The sequence below is a fragment of the Cyprinodon variegatus genome, unplaced genomic scaffold, assembly GCF_000732505.1.
Source record: "Cyprinodon variegatus isolate N-32 unplaced genomic scaffold, C_variegatus-1.0 Scaffold349, whole genome shotgun sequence".
Lineage (NCBI taxonomy): Eukaryota > Metazoa > Chordata > Actinopteri > Cyprinodontiformes > Cyprinodontidae > Cyprinodon > Cyprinodon variegatus.
Window position 1 is genome coordinate 405547 of NW_015150802.1, and position 16261 is coordinate 421807.

The window sequence follows — 16261 nt, forward strand, 5'->3', positions numbered from 1 at the left end:
ATATAAACAGAATATAGTCATTATCCTTTATCTTTTAAATCCAAAAACTGATGAAAAATACCAAATTTGTTATTATGTTTTCCTTTGGCTTGCAAGACACTGTAGTTGCAATCCTTTTTTGGCAGAGAGTCAAAGAGCTTGTATTGTATGAAATCAGGGATGCCATTTAAGGCCATATGGCATGCATTCAATAGTTCCTTTAAGATCTTTTGCTTGTTTTTCAAAGATTCATCCTTTATTCCTGTGCATGACCTGCTCAAAAACATTTAGAATCATTGAAGAATCTTCATCTTCTTCCCCTTAAGAAGTGTAATTGTGGATCCTGGGGTATGGCTAGAGACTGCTCAGTGGTGCAGTAGAGAGCACTGCTGCCTTCCAGCAATTTTATTAGTTCAATTCCCGGCCTGGGGTCTTTCTGAATGGAGTTTGCATGTTCTCCCTGAGCATGGGTGGGTTCACTCCGGGTGTGGTAATGATGTGTCTTTAATATTCTTTAATAATACCTGTATTATTAATTCAGTCATTGATTACCTTTTGTTTCTTTTGCTGATAAGAAGTAAAATAGTTATTTATTATCACTTTTGTAACCAGATTGGGCATAACTTTTAACCAGGATTATAAGTTTACCATAGAGAGATATTTTTATGCAGCATTGCACTTTTTTATACAATTTACTAAAATGAAATGTATGAAAAATCTGTTCTTCAAAATGTGAATTTTAATCTAGATCAAAACAACTAAATAACATTTGTAAGAAGCCATCAAATAATCTAAGTACCATAGCATTTGTGAAGATAGCTGAATAGAAGACCTACAAAAGAATATCAAGAGTGTGTCTTGAGTACGTAGATATTAGAAATGATTACTTAAACCTGTTGGTTGAAGGGCAATTTTGTTAAATTACAAATATTTTGTTTTCAAATTAAATATACTTTAAACAGTACATTGTAACTTTGAAACTGTAATTTAAACAGTTTCCTACACTATATTTGATTTGTTTGTCTTTGATTGTCTCAAAATTTTAGGTATGAAACAAAGCTTTGCAAACACAAAAAGCCTGTATGTAGCTTTTAAGGAAAAGCTCTGAAGAGTGACTGAGAGAGAAAACTGATCTAATGCTGTGATAATAGACGGTCTGGTCCATATCAGGCATAAAACTGTAGGTGGAGGTTGGCGTGGGTTTCCATTTAGAAACAGAAAACTGCTGAGAAGCACCTGTCGGCACAATCTGTCCTCCTCCACAGTGTACCTCTCTGAGGCTGCACAGACAGCAGCTGCTCCAGAGTTGGGGTTGGTATTTCCTCTAAATTCTTGATAGTTCCTTTTTCTTTAGCTGATAATCTGAATACCCTTTTTTAAAAGCATATTTCCACACAATAAAAAGCTTTATCTATTTGCCAATCTTTTTTAAGTGATCAGATGGATGAAAACCCCATTTTCAGGGACTCGTTTGCATTGTATTTTAGCGCATTGATATTTGTGTCATGTAATTGGCCATCTTTTTCGCAAAATCCTGGTCTGAGTTGGAGTGATGGCATCCATTCTACTTTGGATGGTGCAGCTCTTCTTTCTAGGAATCTGGCCAAATGTATTAGTCCTCCAAAACCCTGACAGCCCAGGGTGCAAGTCAGGAAGAGGAGTCATACTTTAACACACCTCTCTGCAAGTTCTCTACTGTTAGCAAATCATTACTCCATTCAGACAGTCTCTTGCCCATGACCAAAAGCAAATACAATAGGAAAGAATCTTAAAGGAGTAAATTACTTCATCCCTGTACCAGGGATATGTAGCCCGGGCTTTTAAGGTAGCTGTAAGTAAACTTTTATTTGGAAAACCATCTCTTGACCCAGAGGACACTGTCAATTGTAGACCTATATAACAGAAGTTATTGTCTTTGGACCAGAATCTCTGAAAAATAAGCTGATTAGTCAGACACGTCATTTGGATGGGATTTAATTGATCTCAGATAATAAAGGACCTGTCGTTTAAATCCCATGTCATAGAGGTTTCTGGAATTTCCTTCTTTCATCTATTATTCAATATTGCACCATTTAGAAATTACCTGCCCCGGGATGATGCTGAGAATCTAGTCCATGCGTTTCTTACTTCAAGGCTGGACTATTATAATTCTTAACTATCAGGAAGTCGCAAACTAAAAGCCTTCAGCTGATCCAAAATGTTGGAGCTTGGCCTGTTCTCAGTGCAGTCCTGTTTCCCTTACTCTGATAGCAGCTCACACTCAGCCTGGTTCTACTGGAGATTTCTTCCTGTTAAAAAGGAGTTTCTTCTCCATTATCACTACATGCATGCTTGGTGTAGGAAATTGCTTTCGAGTCAGTATGTTAACGCAATCAGCTGGTTTTCCCTAAATAGAAAACTTGGAACTAATCTTACTGTTTAATCTTGTTGAATTGTCTTAAAGTGCCTTGAGATGACATATGTTGTGATTTGATGCTATTAATAAACTAAATTTGAATTGAAACATGGTAGGATATGGCTAAAATGTTTCTGTAGTAATGATTTTTAAAGGAATTGGCATTGCCCTTAGGACTTTAATTTAAGTAGGTAGAATAAAGTTACAGGGATAAATAGTTTTGTTGGAACCTACATAGGGAAATAGCTGCTCAAAAACATAATTCCACACAAAACTTTGAGCATCTTTACATCTTTGTGGATTTTTAAAGTGTATGAGGGAAGCCCATTGACTGTAAGAGCCATGTTGCATTCAATGGCTTTCCTTCTGGACTACCTCACTATAGTTTTGTCTGCTGTCTTATCATCATGGCTCAAAGTTCAACCCTAAAGAAGCACAGCATAGCATTTTTATTGTTATCAGGAACACTTGATCTCCATCGGCAGCCATTTCAACTGTTAAAATGTTAACATTTTTGGAAAAACTTCTGGATGAGATACAAATAGAAGTGGAATATGGACCATACAGAATGTTGGTCCGGTAACATTCGTTGTTTTTAAATGGTGATATTTTTTTTGTACATATTGTCAGGGTTAGTTGTGGTAGAGGACCCAAATGCAGAGGCAGATAGGCTGAGGAGATTTCTTGGGAGTTTAATGGGGCAAAAACAGTAACAAAGGCAGGAATGCAAAAATCCAACTAATAATCAAAAGCAAACCAGAACTATGGAGACATCTGGGGGGAAACCAAACACGAGGAGCCAGGGAGAGACGAAGAACATGGACAACAGCATGGGAGGACAGCAAAGACAAGGAACCAACAAAGAGTGAGAGCAGAGGGAGAGCATATACCTGTATAGCAGAGAGAGACAAAGGGAGGGCCAACGAGCAGACAAGGAGCAGGTGTGAGAGGAGACAACGAGGGAGCCAAGGGGAAAGGAACATACACACACAAGAGGGCAAAAGAGGACAACAGAAAAACATGAGAACTAATATAAATCTAGAAATTACAACAAAACTGGAATTAAACCAATAAATCTAGAAAACAAGGAGCAAAGTAAAGAACAGCAGAACCAAGACCATGACACATATTTCCAAAGTAGGAGGAACTGGACAACCTGGTGAGGGGGGTGGGGGTTGCTTCACATAAACCTTGTTCACAGTAAAAAGAAAAGAACCACCCTCTCAGTCATGCTACGGACTCTTGAGCAAACCTTAACTTTCTCAACCATTGGAAACTTCATCCTCTTTTTGAGAACTGAGATGAATTAAGGGGAATGGTCTTAGACAAATAGGGAAAGGTGTTTTTAGCTAATTTTTTGGATATTGTTTATATAATTTATGTTTGATGTGTTCTTTTCAAAGTGTTTAATAAGCTGAAAAAGTTACTTAACAGGCTAGTTAGCTGCTATAGAATACTATTTCTTCTTAAACAGATCCTTATGTATTTTTAGTGTTGATTATGAAGTTCTGGATCAAGACTCCATTACCCTTTTGGTCTTTTCTTCTTTTAGAACTTTGTGTGTTCTATTTAGTTAGTATTAAACAGAATAATTGATTGTACCAGGGAAATTATAGTATTTAATAGATTTCAGCCAAGATAAAGATATAGGTGCCTATGATTATTTTATACAAGTTATCTGGTGTCTAGATAGATTAGTGTAGGTTAGTTCTTGAAACATCCCTTTCCAGTTAATAGCTTGATATTACAGTGAAATGTATTTTGGTTTTGGTTATGAAGTTATGGTGCCAATTACAGATTAGTAAGTGTTAATAAGTGTAAACTGTTTACATTCAGTCGTAGCTAAAAAAAAACTTAGGTCCACAACCACAACAGCAAGCTATTTACTGTTAAATTAAGTTAAAAGATTGTAAATTGATCATCCAAATTATTAAATGCTATTAGCCCATTGAGCACAATTCTCTAGAGTACCAATGATATCTATTAATCTTTGATAATTTTTTTGGTTAAAAAATTATAGATTTGTTATAATTTTCCTTAATCAAAAAAGAATACTTGTACAACCCATTTCCAATGAGCTTTTCTGTAAAATGTAGAAAATGTTTGATTTAAAATTGCTAGAATTCTGCATGTCATAAGGTGAAATGAGAACCTCTCTACCCACTATTTCTTTTTTTTTGTTCCTGTTTAAACCTAAAAAAAAATAGTTTGGTGTGTACAGAGGCAAACAAACATTTGCTTTACAAAGAGGGCATTCATGACATTTTTAAAAAGCAAAGATTTCAAAACGTATAGATTTAAGTGAACAGAGCTACTGTATATGTAATCTTATTTACAGACCTAATAAATATATGCATTTTTGATTAAACCTTTTCAAAGATATATGTATTGTCTTCTGAATTTGTGGCAAACAATGGTGTTTAGTTATTCATTAAAGGTTTAAAATAATTAATTTTTTTTCAAATTCTTTCCCTTGCCAGACACGTCTGTTATTCTATTTAGTTTAATGTGGTGCTGTATCAGTAAAGCATTGCTGAAATGCTTTATTCTCCCTGGGATGTGATTTACTTAAAGTACTGTTTGTAGCCACTAGGAGCATCTTAAGCTATATAGAAAAAATGCGATTTAGATGAAGAAGTGGAGCTGTTGGACTTTAGCTGCCATTGTCTTTTATATATACAGGACCCTACAATAGATTGTGAAGTACAATGCATGAATAATTCAACTTCATGACAAAAAATGTTGTGAATTTGAGACTTTGAAGTTAAAACCTTAGCAATTAAACTGAACCAAGGTCAGTCTCTTACTAAATCCAATGACACACTCCTCAGGGTGTATCCTAGGAGATTCATATGTGGGTACCTTCCCTTTACTGGAAGAAAAAAAGCAAATAGATTCTTAAAAACAAAGCATGCCATCATGCCTCTTTTATGATCAACAGGTGTTTCAGTTTTGGTTTTCTTTTTTGTTTTCATCATTACTTTCTGTTCATTATGTTTTAAAGGTGTTGCCAGATTTAGTTTATTCCTCTATGAAAATAATTGCTTGAAAGGTGTTGCTTCATTATTACAATCTTGATAGTTTATTTTTTGGGGGTTCTGTTCTTTTTGGATTTATTTATCTTAGATTTGTATTAGTCTTCCCCTGGTATTAGTTTATTTGTGTTTTACTTAAGCTCTTTTCCTGTTAGTTTGTCTCCCTTAGTCTCACTGCTTTATTTCTGCCTAATTGTCTCTGCATAACCACTGAATTAAATCACCTGCCTTGTTTGTCATTCTCCGTTCTTTCTTCATCTGATTTTTTAATTGTTCTTTGTTATTACAGCATTCATTTCTGACATAGGTTTGTGTTCAGTTTTTCTTTAGCAACTCCTGTATGTCTCTCTTTTCTATTATTAAATATGTCAAATTGACCATCCCACCTTGCTGTACAGTAAGTACTTTGGTTCTGCTCAAAACCCACACCACAGTCTAGCTTTTTTAATGTTTGTTTGGTTTATTCAATGCTCGGGTTATATAAACATTTATAAGAAATCAGAACTACAAAAAGATTATAATAGGTGTGTTGATGCATTAAGCCAGTTTTCCGTACTAAAATACAAGGATATCCAAACAATGAAAATTCCAGTTGTGCACTCTCACAGCCATTTTATAATATAACAACAGGAATCATTAACTTCCTTGTCTTTTGCACTGATTGAAGCAGAAAATTAAGACTTTTATAGATTTTAGATCATTCCACCCTGCAGTCCTCATTTGACCCCATATTTAGAAGCTTTCCATTCACCTGGAAAGCTTGCTCTTCACACAGAGGGAGGACATGAGAATCCAGCTGAATCACAACCTTTTCTCAAAACTTCATTCTGACAGGTGAGAAGCAATGGTTCCCCAGGGCAACAACTAGAGTTGGCAGCAGCAAGTATGATAATGGGGCTAGCTGGATATGATTAAATAGATGGAGACTTATAAATATAAATAGAGCCCATTTTCTGCACACCCCAAGAGGAAACATGGTACACACAACTAATCTTCAGCTAAGATGTTATGCAAAACATACTATGTAAAAATCTTTCTGTAGTTCGAACATTAAACATTAGCAGAAATACATTTTATTTAGTCCTATTTGTTATCTTTAAACATCCTAACCCAAGTGAGGAGCTGTGCTAGCAGTTTAAGCTTTGGCCAAACAGATTCAACATTCTGTGAAAAGGTTATTGTCAAGAATATCTTCCAACCGCAGTTCTCAGTAGAGTGCAGCTACTGTGTACACAAAGCCAGACAGCTGATGACTTGCAGAACAAATTACTGGTGCATGTGGGCAAGCGGAAGAAGCAAGCATGGAAGCAAAAAAGCTAGAATCGACCCAGGTTGGGCTCACTTCTATGCTCTTGAGATTAAACTAAATCTGCTACAACCAAAACATGTGCATAGAAAAAGGGGGTCCAGGACTATTGTTCTCACTTCAGAGTGAATGAATCTGAATGTAATGTTTTTAAATTTAGAAATCAAAGTAATTTTTTTTTTTTTTAGTGCCAATACACTACACATTTAATTACTAGACACGTGGAAGTATATTTAATAAAAGCACAGACAAATTTGTTGTTTTCTAACTGATGCCCACATAAATGCATCAAGGCTTTGCTGAAATAGACTCAGACTTTGACTCAGTTTTTTATCCTTTGGGATTACTCCTTCAGGCAAATTCTAGTTCCAGTTGTTTATATAGAGTACAAAGGGCAGAGTTAAAGTAAGGTGTCATTAAAGATACAATTCAAGATATTAATATAATAAAGAAATTACTCCTTCTGGATTAGCATGTTGTAAAACAGCATTTTTTGGCATCTTGTTTATTTTGTAGCAATCACTCATACCAAGCTTGCATGAAGGGCAGTGTAAAAAAAAAGTCGTAAGGAAGACATATTTAAATTTCAAATCATTCTGGCTTTAACATATATATAAATGTATTCTTTATTAGACCATATTGTCCAAAAAGTTAGAAAATTTATATTTAAAAAAAATCCTATCTCAAAATCTGTGTTTTTTCTCTTCGTTATTTTATGTAGGCCAGTTAGTTATACCTCAGTCTAAATACCTAAATTCGTCCAATCATACAGTATATCAACGGGAATCTGTCAATCAAATTGAGTTCCATTCCAGTGTTCACGGGGATGGACGTCTGTGTCTTCAGCAGGCGTAGAGCTAACAGAACTGGCAGCGTTTGCGAGACAAGGGTTCAAACATGTGCAGCTGTAAGCCTTCTGCACCAAACAAAGCTTCTGCTGCCCTGGCATCCTCTTCTACAACAACTTCTTCCCCGCTTTCCTCCTCTTAATAAAAAATGTGTGACAGAGGAGACTCATCCACGTCTTCCGACACAAATCTCTCCTTCTCTTGCATGTTTCCACTGTCCATAGCGTTCCATGGCAGTGTTGTTTCTAAGTCACCGATCTAGTGCTACTTGGTCCCAATTTAATTTCCCACTGGGAACCTACTAGCACTAAGTTGCAGGTTAGCAAGATGCTCCCAAAACACCGGCCACAACCAAACATGCTTGCTAACCTTCCACCACAACATTCCCGCCCCATGATAATTGACCAATCACATTCACTTTATTCACTTGTTTAAAGTCGGGCACCACTTGGGAGAATTCAGAATTGCGGAACAGCCGCTTCCCTACAACTTTAAGTTGAACTCAAGTACAGTGTACAGAGAGGTTCCTGAAATAAGTTTCCATCGTCAACCAACTGCATTAAAGACACATTACTAAATGTAATGCAAAGCATTGGATGCAGTGGTGTCAAGCTTGTCGCCACGACTAAAGAGCAGTGGAGATGTATTCTCTGGAGGGATAATTGATATTTCTGCTCTGAAAATCTAATAAATGGGTTTGGCAGTTGCCAGAAAACATTGGTACTTGTCTGACTGCATTGTGCCAAGTGTAAAGTTTTGTGGAGAGGGTGTGGGGTACTCTGAATTGAAGCATTCAGTGTACCACACACACAGGGTACAGCACAGTGGGACATTTTGGACAAATCCATGCACCCAACTTTGTGGGTGTATACATTTCTATAAACACAATCCTAAACCTTGTGGACAGCCTTTCCAGGAGAGCTGAAGCTGCTGCAGCTGCAAGGGTGGATCAATGTCATATTGAACCCCTATGGATTAGGAATGGGTTCTCACTTAAGCTAATATGTGAGTCATAGCAGGTGAGCGAATACCTTTGGCAATATAGCATAGGTTCAGGCTGTAGAGTTTCAGGGCTGGCATGTCTACAAGGATAGTGTTGAAGGTGGAACTGATGTCCACAAATAGCATCCTAACATAGGTGTTAGGATGCCGCAGATGTGTCAGAACCATGTGAAGTGTAAGAGAGATAGCACTCACTGTAGGATGATTATCCTACAGTGAGAGATTGTCATTCAAGCTGGAGAATATCCAAGCTGTAAGGTATAATATTTATGTTTTACCTGAGAGGGATCCCTGTGCAGAACTTAATGATGACTGGGATCCAAATGTGAGGGTGGTAATCAATAATACATATGTGATGGATTTTCACTTATAGCTAATTAGCTGGCTTTACCTGAACTGGTATTACCTTAATCAGCTGTGCTAAATCAGAGAAACATTGAAAACCTGTAGGTCAGCAGCCCCTGACGGCCAACTTTGAGTACGCCAGTGCCTTATCTAATCCTCTTTCTCTGGCTCTTCAGCCAGCCACATCTGAGACGCTGTACCTCATGAATGAAGGGCCATGCTGGCTACACAAAGAATTTTCTGACTGCACAAGTTAAATGTGTCTGTTTGTAATCAGAAAACCAGACTCTGCAAAACAAACTTTCTGCAATGTTTCTCTCTTTGAGATGCTACAGACAGTTCATCTAACAGGAAATTATATTAAATTCTTGCTGCAGGCCTGATATACTAAGCTTCACTGCATGAAATTAAATCTTAGAAACTATATTATTTTGCAGAAAGAAGAAACATCTCTTAAGCTGCATTCTCCAATACATAAGTAAAAGTAACATTGTTCATTCTTTCTCATTAATAAAAAGGTTTCTACACTTCCTTAGCTCTCCTTCAGCTGTGTAAAACTAATAGCTGTTCTCTCAGTGTGAATAACAAACAACTGGATTAATTATCACAGCAAGAATTTTGCTCGGTGGGGGGTGGTAATCGGGGTCTCCTCTTACAAGTGGCCAGATTTTGCTTCTGAAAAGAATTATTTTCAAAGACACTGGCAGAACAAGATGTTTCTCAATAACTGACCAGAAACAGTCCATGGTCAAGTTTATTTGCAATCACTTTTGTAAATCACAGGGAGAAACCTGTGCCTTTTCAAAAGTGGTGGGACTAATATTAAATTGGCTGTGCAAACTGTCGATGAAGTTTTTCCAGTTAAACCTGACGATAAAACCTAGTGAATTATACGTTTTTAGATAGACCTGTCAACTGGTAATTTGCTGGATATGTGTGTATTTATTTTATTATTATTGTTTTGTTTGATAGCTCATTTTCCTGTTGCACTTTTATAACCTCATCAACAATCAACAAGTTTTATAATAATCTGAATGGGATGTCATGTCCACTTTCCTTTTCCTTTACTTCTGCTTTGCAATATAAGAATGGTTTGTAAAACCAAGTTACTTTGTCCAATATTAATCTATTTTTGACTGTTGATTTTAGTGGCTAAACCTATATGCAAATCTGTTCATCTAAATGGTGATGTTCTTAACTTAAGTGGTCTTAAACTCCACTGGGAATAACTTCAGGCTGAATGAAGCTATGGAGCTAGATCGGTCTCAGTTTTCACAAATACACATATGTGATTAATACATGCACAGGACAGGATCCACACATGTACAGCACGATTCACGCCAGCACAGAAATATCCACAAATAGGACAAGATCCACAGACGCACAGCACGATTCACACAAGCACAAAAAAATCCACACACACAAAGGTCAAGATTCACAGACGCACAGCACGATTTACGCATGCACAAAAAATCCACACACAAAGGACAAGATCCACAGACGCACAGCACGATTCACACAAGCACAAAAAAATCCACACACAAAGGAAAAGATTTACAGATGCACAGAATGATTGATGCAAGCACACAAGATCCACACATGCACAGAACAAGATTCATTCTGCTCCATTATTATACATAAAATTACAAAGTACCAGTGGTCTTTAAACTTCACTGTTCAGTGTGTTTTTTTGAGACTCCCCTGACATGCCTCGATACACAAATGCATTCTTTTAAACAGGGGATGGTTTGCCACCAATCACAAATGTCTCTTGTATAAGCCAATCACAAGACTACTTCACGTGGGATGACATCCCCAGATCCCACATCCTCCGTATCCACCTGTCGATAGTTTGTTGTTTTCAGAGTTATTTAGAGCTACATCTGATGATTATTTTGCAAATCGATTAATCTTTCAAATTTTTTTTCGATTGATCGATTAATAATTGGATAGCAAAAGGTTCCTTAAAGTAAACTTTTTAAGAAATTAAACCAGGTGAAACTAAAACTTTTCAACTTGAGCAGTCCTGGATAGAAAAAAGTTTTTTTGATATTAATACAAAACGTTTTCATATTTTTTTTTTACAATTTTGTTATTTTTGAGTGGTTTAACGATTAATTGATTACTAAATGAGTTACCAATTATTTCAATAATCGATTAATCATGATTAATTGTTTCAGCCCAAGAGTTATTATTATTCAACATTATTGTTGTTGTTATTATTATTGCATCTGAATAAATACAAAAAAATGCTAATTACCACAATATTTGGAGCTACAAGCAAAAAAAGGTTAATAAACGGGTGGTTATCTCTTAATGAATCATTATCAGATCATGCTGGTCTTGTCTCATTTAATTTTTCTTATACTGTACCAACCTTTATTTTTTATGACAAACTTTTATATATCTAACCTGAGTAGTAGATAATCACACCCAAGACTGGAAGTCTATGCTCCTAAATCACAACCATAAATCAGCAAAGCAACCTATAAAAGCCCTATTTATAATAACCAACAATGTGAAAATAGAAACTAAAGGTCACCAATTAGTTCTAAACATCTTTAGACCAACTCATGTTTATCCCTGGAGAACCATTGTACCACATTAGTGCCTTACAAGGAGGTTTCAATCATTCTGTTACAGTCTCTTTAACTCATGCAAGCTGCAATCAGTGGTCTTGTCTCACTTTTTGTTGATTAGCTTGGTTCATATTACATTTTCTAGTCCTCATCTTTAGTAAAACAAAACACATTGCAGCCTTATTATTTTTTACTTGGGCAAGAACCAAACATTTATCAGCCCATGTAAATAAAATGAATTGATGAACATACTGTATCTCGTTGTGACAACAAATTTCAACATCTTATTTTTCTTTTAAAGAGGAATAAGACATAGCAATTGACTATGTCTAGAATTAATCCGGAAAGCTAGTTTATCTGCTTAATTCTTTCTTTCATAGACAGTCACCTACAGAGATATTTTTCATTAGCTTTTATAGCATAACATCTGTTTTCGGATCAGTGCTTCTATGTCCCTTTTGTGGATTTGCTTCTCTCTCCTTTAACCCCCTGTTGGCCTCTTTACATTTATCCAATCTGACTGTATGATCTACTTGAAGTTTTTTTCTGTACAGGGCCTTGAGATTACCTGAGTTGTTAATTTACTTTATGCCAATAAACGTAATTGAATGTTTTTTTTTCTGCTAAGATAAGATTTTGCTTCCATAGCTCTTTCATCAAGCAGTAACTACAACCCCCACATCAGATAACCCAAAAAAGAGAAATGTAACACAAAGAATAAATTTGAAAACTGACAAAGTGACATGAAAATTTATTTGTTTCGTTAAATAAATAACAGATCACATTTCTGTGATATTGATTGTTTACTGAAAAACAAAAAAGGTGAATGTATGGACTGTTTTATCAATGTGTGACTGATGGCATCACAGATGCAGTGATTGATGAGGATGATAGTGTTGGCATTGTGTTTAGGGATCAGCTGTTTGCCTGTGGGGATGGTTCTGGCTCAAGAGGTAGAGTAATTCATTCCTCAGCTGGAAGGTCATTGGTTTCTCCCCTTGCTTTCACAGCTATTTCAACTCCACATGGCTTGGTAGCTAAATGGTAGAATTTAAATCTTGGTTTTCAACCTGAGGACTTTAGGAATTTAAATCGAATTAGCCAAATCTACAAGCCATCACAGAACTTCATCTTCAGTCTATGTTTAGTGAATGTAGCTCATGTCATGTCATTCCAAAAAAATAAAAAGTAATCCACTAGGCTTGGTCAGGAAGCTTTTTTCAATTCAAAATGTAGGGAATAGCATTGAGTTCGAGGTTTTATACAATAGCCCAACAAAGCCTTGTTTTTATTTTGAAAGCATGCAAATTAGAACAGATGAAGGGGTCCACCCATTTGGAATGGGGGTCGTTTGGCTTCTTCTGTTAGACTGCAATACCCCATACCCATCTGTCTGAAAGGTCTGTCGTTAAAGGGAACTGTTGGCTTGGCTGAATAGAAGAGGTCCTCCACTCTCCTGTACAGGGGGTGGGACTGTGATGATAATGGGAAGGGATTAACTCAATAGCTGCAAAGTAACAAAAATAGCTGCATGTCATGTCATATGTTGTAGAATGTAATGCTGCTGTGACTTACTTTTGGATTGACATATGATGTTTTGTGAAGACATTTCCAAATGAGAAAACAATTGAAAGCATTGTTCAAGCTTGAATCATAGTCAAATAGTAACTCTGTAAAAAAACTATTGACTAAACCAGTGAAACTCCACTTAACTAAGCTGCTATTAAGAACTACTATTAAAAAGAAATGAAAATGGTGAAAAACCACATTCAATAAGATTTTGTATTTAATTTGTTTTTTTTATTTAACCTTTATTTAACCAGGACGTCCCTTGAGATTGAAATCTCATTTTCGAGGGAGACCTGGCCAAGACAGCACACCAGTTAAAATACACACAGAAATACAACATAGACAAAATCTCACATAGAGGAAAAGACAGGTCACATAGGGCAGTTACATTTTTGGATTACATGACATTTTAACATGGCCTTAAATTCATTCAATGGGACTAGATCATTTAAATGGAGCAAGTTTTGTAAATTATTCCAGGACCATGGAGCAAAGTAAGAGAAGGATTTCTTCCCCAGCTCAGTAAAAACCATTGGAACCTGGTAAGAGCGCCACCTGGTGGAACAGAGATGAAAATGGCTGGAATTTAGCTTGAGGAGATTACATAAATATGCCGGCAGTTTACCCAACATGGCCTTGTATAGAAAAATATACAAATGAAGTTGTCTACGTAGACTTAGTGACGGCCAGCCTACCAGTTCATACAGCGTACAATCATGAGTACGGGAATAGGAGTTAGTTAAGAAGCGCAAAGCACTATGGTACACAGAATCTAACAGGTGGAGAGTACTAGAGGCAGCATGCATGTAGACAACATCACCATAGTCCAAAACACTTAAAAAAGTAGCCTGCACAAGTGTTTTTCTGGCTGACATGTTAAAACAAGTTTTATTTCTAAAATAAAACCCCAGCCGTAGTTTCAGCTTTTTTACAAGTTTTTCAACATGAACTTTGAAAGAAAGTTTGTTGTCCAGCCAAAAACCTAAATACTTATATGAAGAAACATTTTCAATTAAGTCTCCATTTAATGTGTTAATAGTTATATTATCTGGGGATTGGGAACGAGCCCTTGAAAACGTCATAAATTTGGTTTTCTTAGTATTTAGCACTAACTTAAGGCCATGTAGAGAAACTTGAAGCTGCTGAAAGGCCAACTGAAGGTCATGCATGGCTTGGTTCAGTGAAGAGGCAACTGAATAAATTACAGTGTCATCTGCATAAAGTTGCAGTTTAGCAGTTTGCACGTCCTTTCCAATGTTATTTATGAATATAGAAAATGAGATGGGGGCTAAAATCAAACCTTGAGGAACACCCATAGAAATTTCAAAACAGTCTGATTTAAGACCATCTGTAGAAACACATTGCGTTCGCTATGTAAGATAGTTTTTGAACCAAGTAATAGCTGTGTTTCCTATGCCAATGTTAATATACAATGATATCACAGTTTGGCATGAATTTTATTATTGACAACCAAATATTATCACAAACAGTTTGGGGGGGGGGGGGTCTTCTGCAGATTCGAACCGAGCCATCAGCTCCGGGGTCGACCAAAATCTCGGACGATTCAACATGTTGTTTTATTCTAGGGCTTGAATTAGGGCGCATAGAGCAGCCAAAATGCCATTTTCAGCCCAACCAATGTTACACAACCTAATCAGAGACCTTCAAAAACAGCACCAAATACCCTATATAATAATTTTATGATCCCTTTAAGCATAATTTTAAGTAGACAGGGTGTCTGCCTCATGAGCTACAACTGGTAGTTGGTTCGTTAGGAGAGGAGCCTGATAACTAAATTATATGCTCCCAATTTTACTTTTAGAAATTCTAGGAAGAGCAAGTACACCACCAGATTTAGAGAAAAGTGTTTTATTAGGAACATAAGGTACAATCAGATTCCTGATATGGTTAATCAGGGCTATATATGTGAAAAGGAGGATTTAAAATTCTATTCCGGATTTATACCAATTCAATGAAGGAAAATGAAGAAAGAAGAAAGATCTTACCTGTTTAAATTTTCATTATTCTGGCTGAAGCATTTTAATTCTTGAACATCTATAATAAAGGTGCTGATAACAGCAGCACAGCAGATATTTCTCTCCAGGATGGGGTCACAGCCAAAAAGGAACAGACGAGGCAAACGTACTATGAGAAAAAGCAGAGAGAGGATAACGTTAGAGATTGAACGAACAGATTCTGCAGAGTAGGAGAATAGAGATAGAATGAAGCAGAATAAGGAAGTAGGGGTCCCTTTATCCTCCAGAAGTCTAAGCCTATAGCAGCATAACTGTAGAGATAGCTCAGGATAACCTGAGCCACTCTAACTATAAGCTTTATCAAAAAGGAAAGTTTTAAGCCTACCTTTAAAAGTAGACAAGGTGTCTGCCTCACGAACTAAAACTGGCAGTTGGTTCCACAGGAGAGGAGCCTGATAACTAAAAGATCTGCCTCCCATTCTACTTTTAGGAATTCTAGGAACCACTAGTAAACCTGCAGTTTGAGAGTGAAGTGTTATGTTAGGAACATGAAGTACAATCATATCTCTGATATAGTAAAGAATTACAATAGTCCAGCCTTGAAGTAACAAATGCATGGACTAGTTTATCAGCATCACCCCTGGATAGGAGATTTCTCATTTTTGCAATATTCCTCAGATGAAAGAAGGAAATTCTAGAAACCTCTTTGATATATGATTTAAATGACAGGTTCTGATCAAAAATAACACTAAGATTTTTTACTTTATTATCTGAAATCAGTTAAATCCCATCCAAATGAAATGACTGACTAATCAGCTTCTTTTTCAAAGACTCTACTCCAAAGACTATAACTTCTGTTTTGTCTGCATTCTGGAGCAGAAAGTTACAAGTCATCCAGGTTTTTATGTCTTCAAGACATGCCTTTACTCTATGTAATGGGTTAGCTTTGTCTGGATACAAAGACAGATATAGCTAAGTATCATCAGCATAACAGTAAAAATGAATCCCATGCTGTCTAATAATTCTACTGATTGGGAGCATATATATAGTAAAGAGAATTTGTCCTAGCATTGATCCCTGTGATACTCCACAGGTAACCCTTGGGCATAAGGAAGATTTAAAGAAACATGCGCTAAACAGATTTGCTTGAATTAAGCTTTCTGGATAAACACCAACTTTTTTGAGGACTAAACTCAACTCTTGCATGCTTGAATTACACTAGACAAG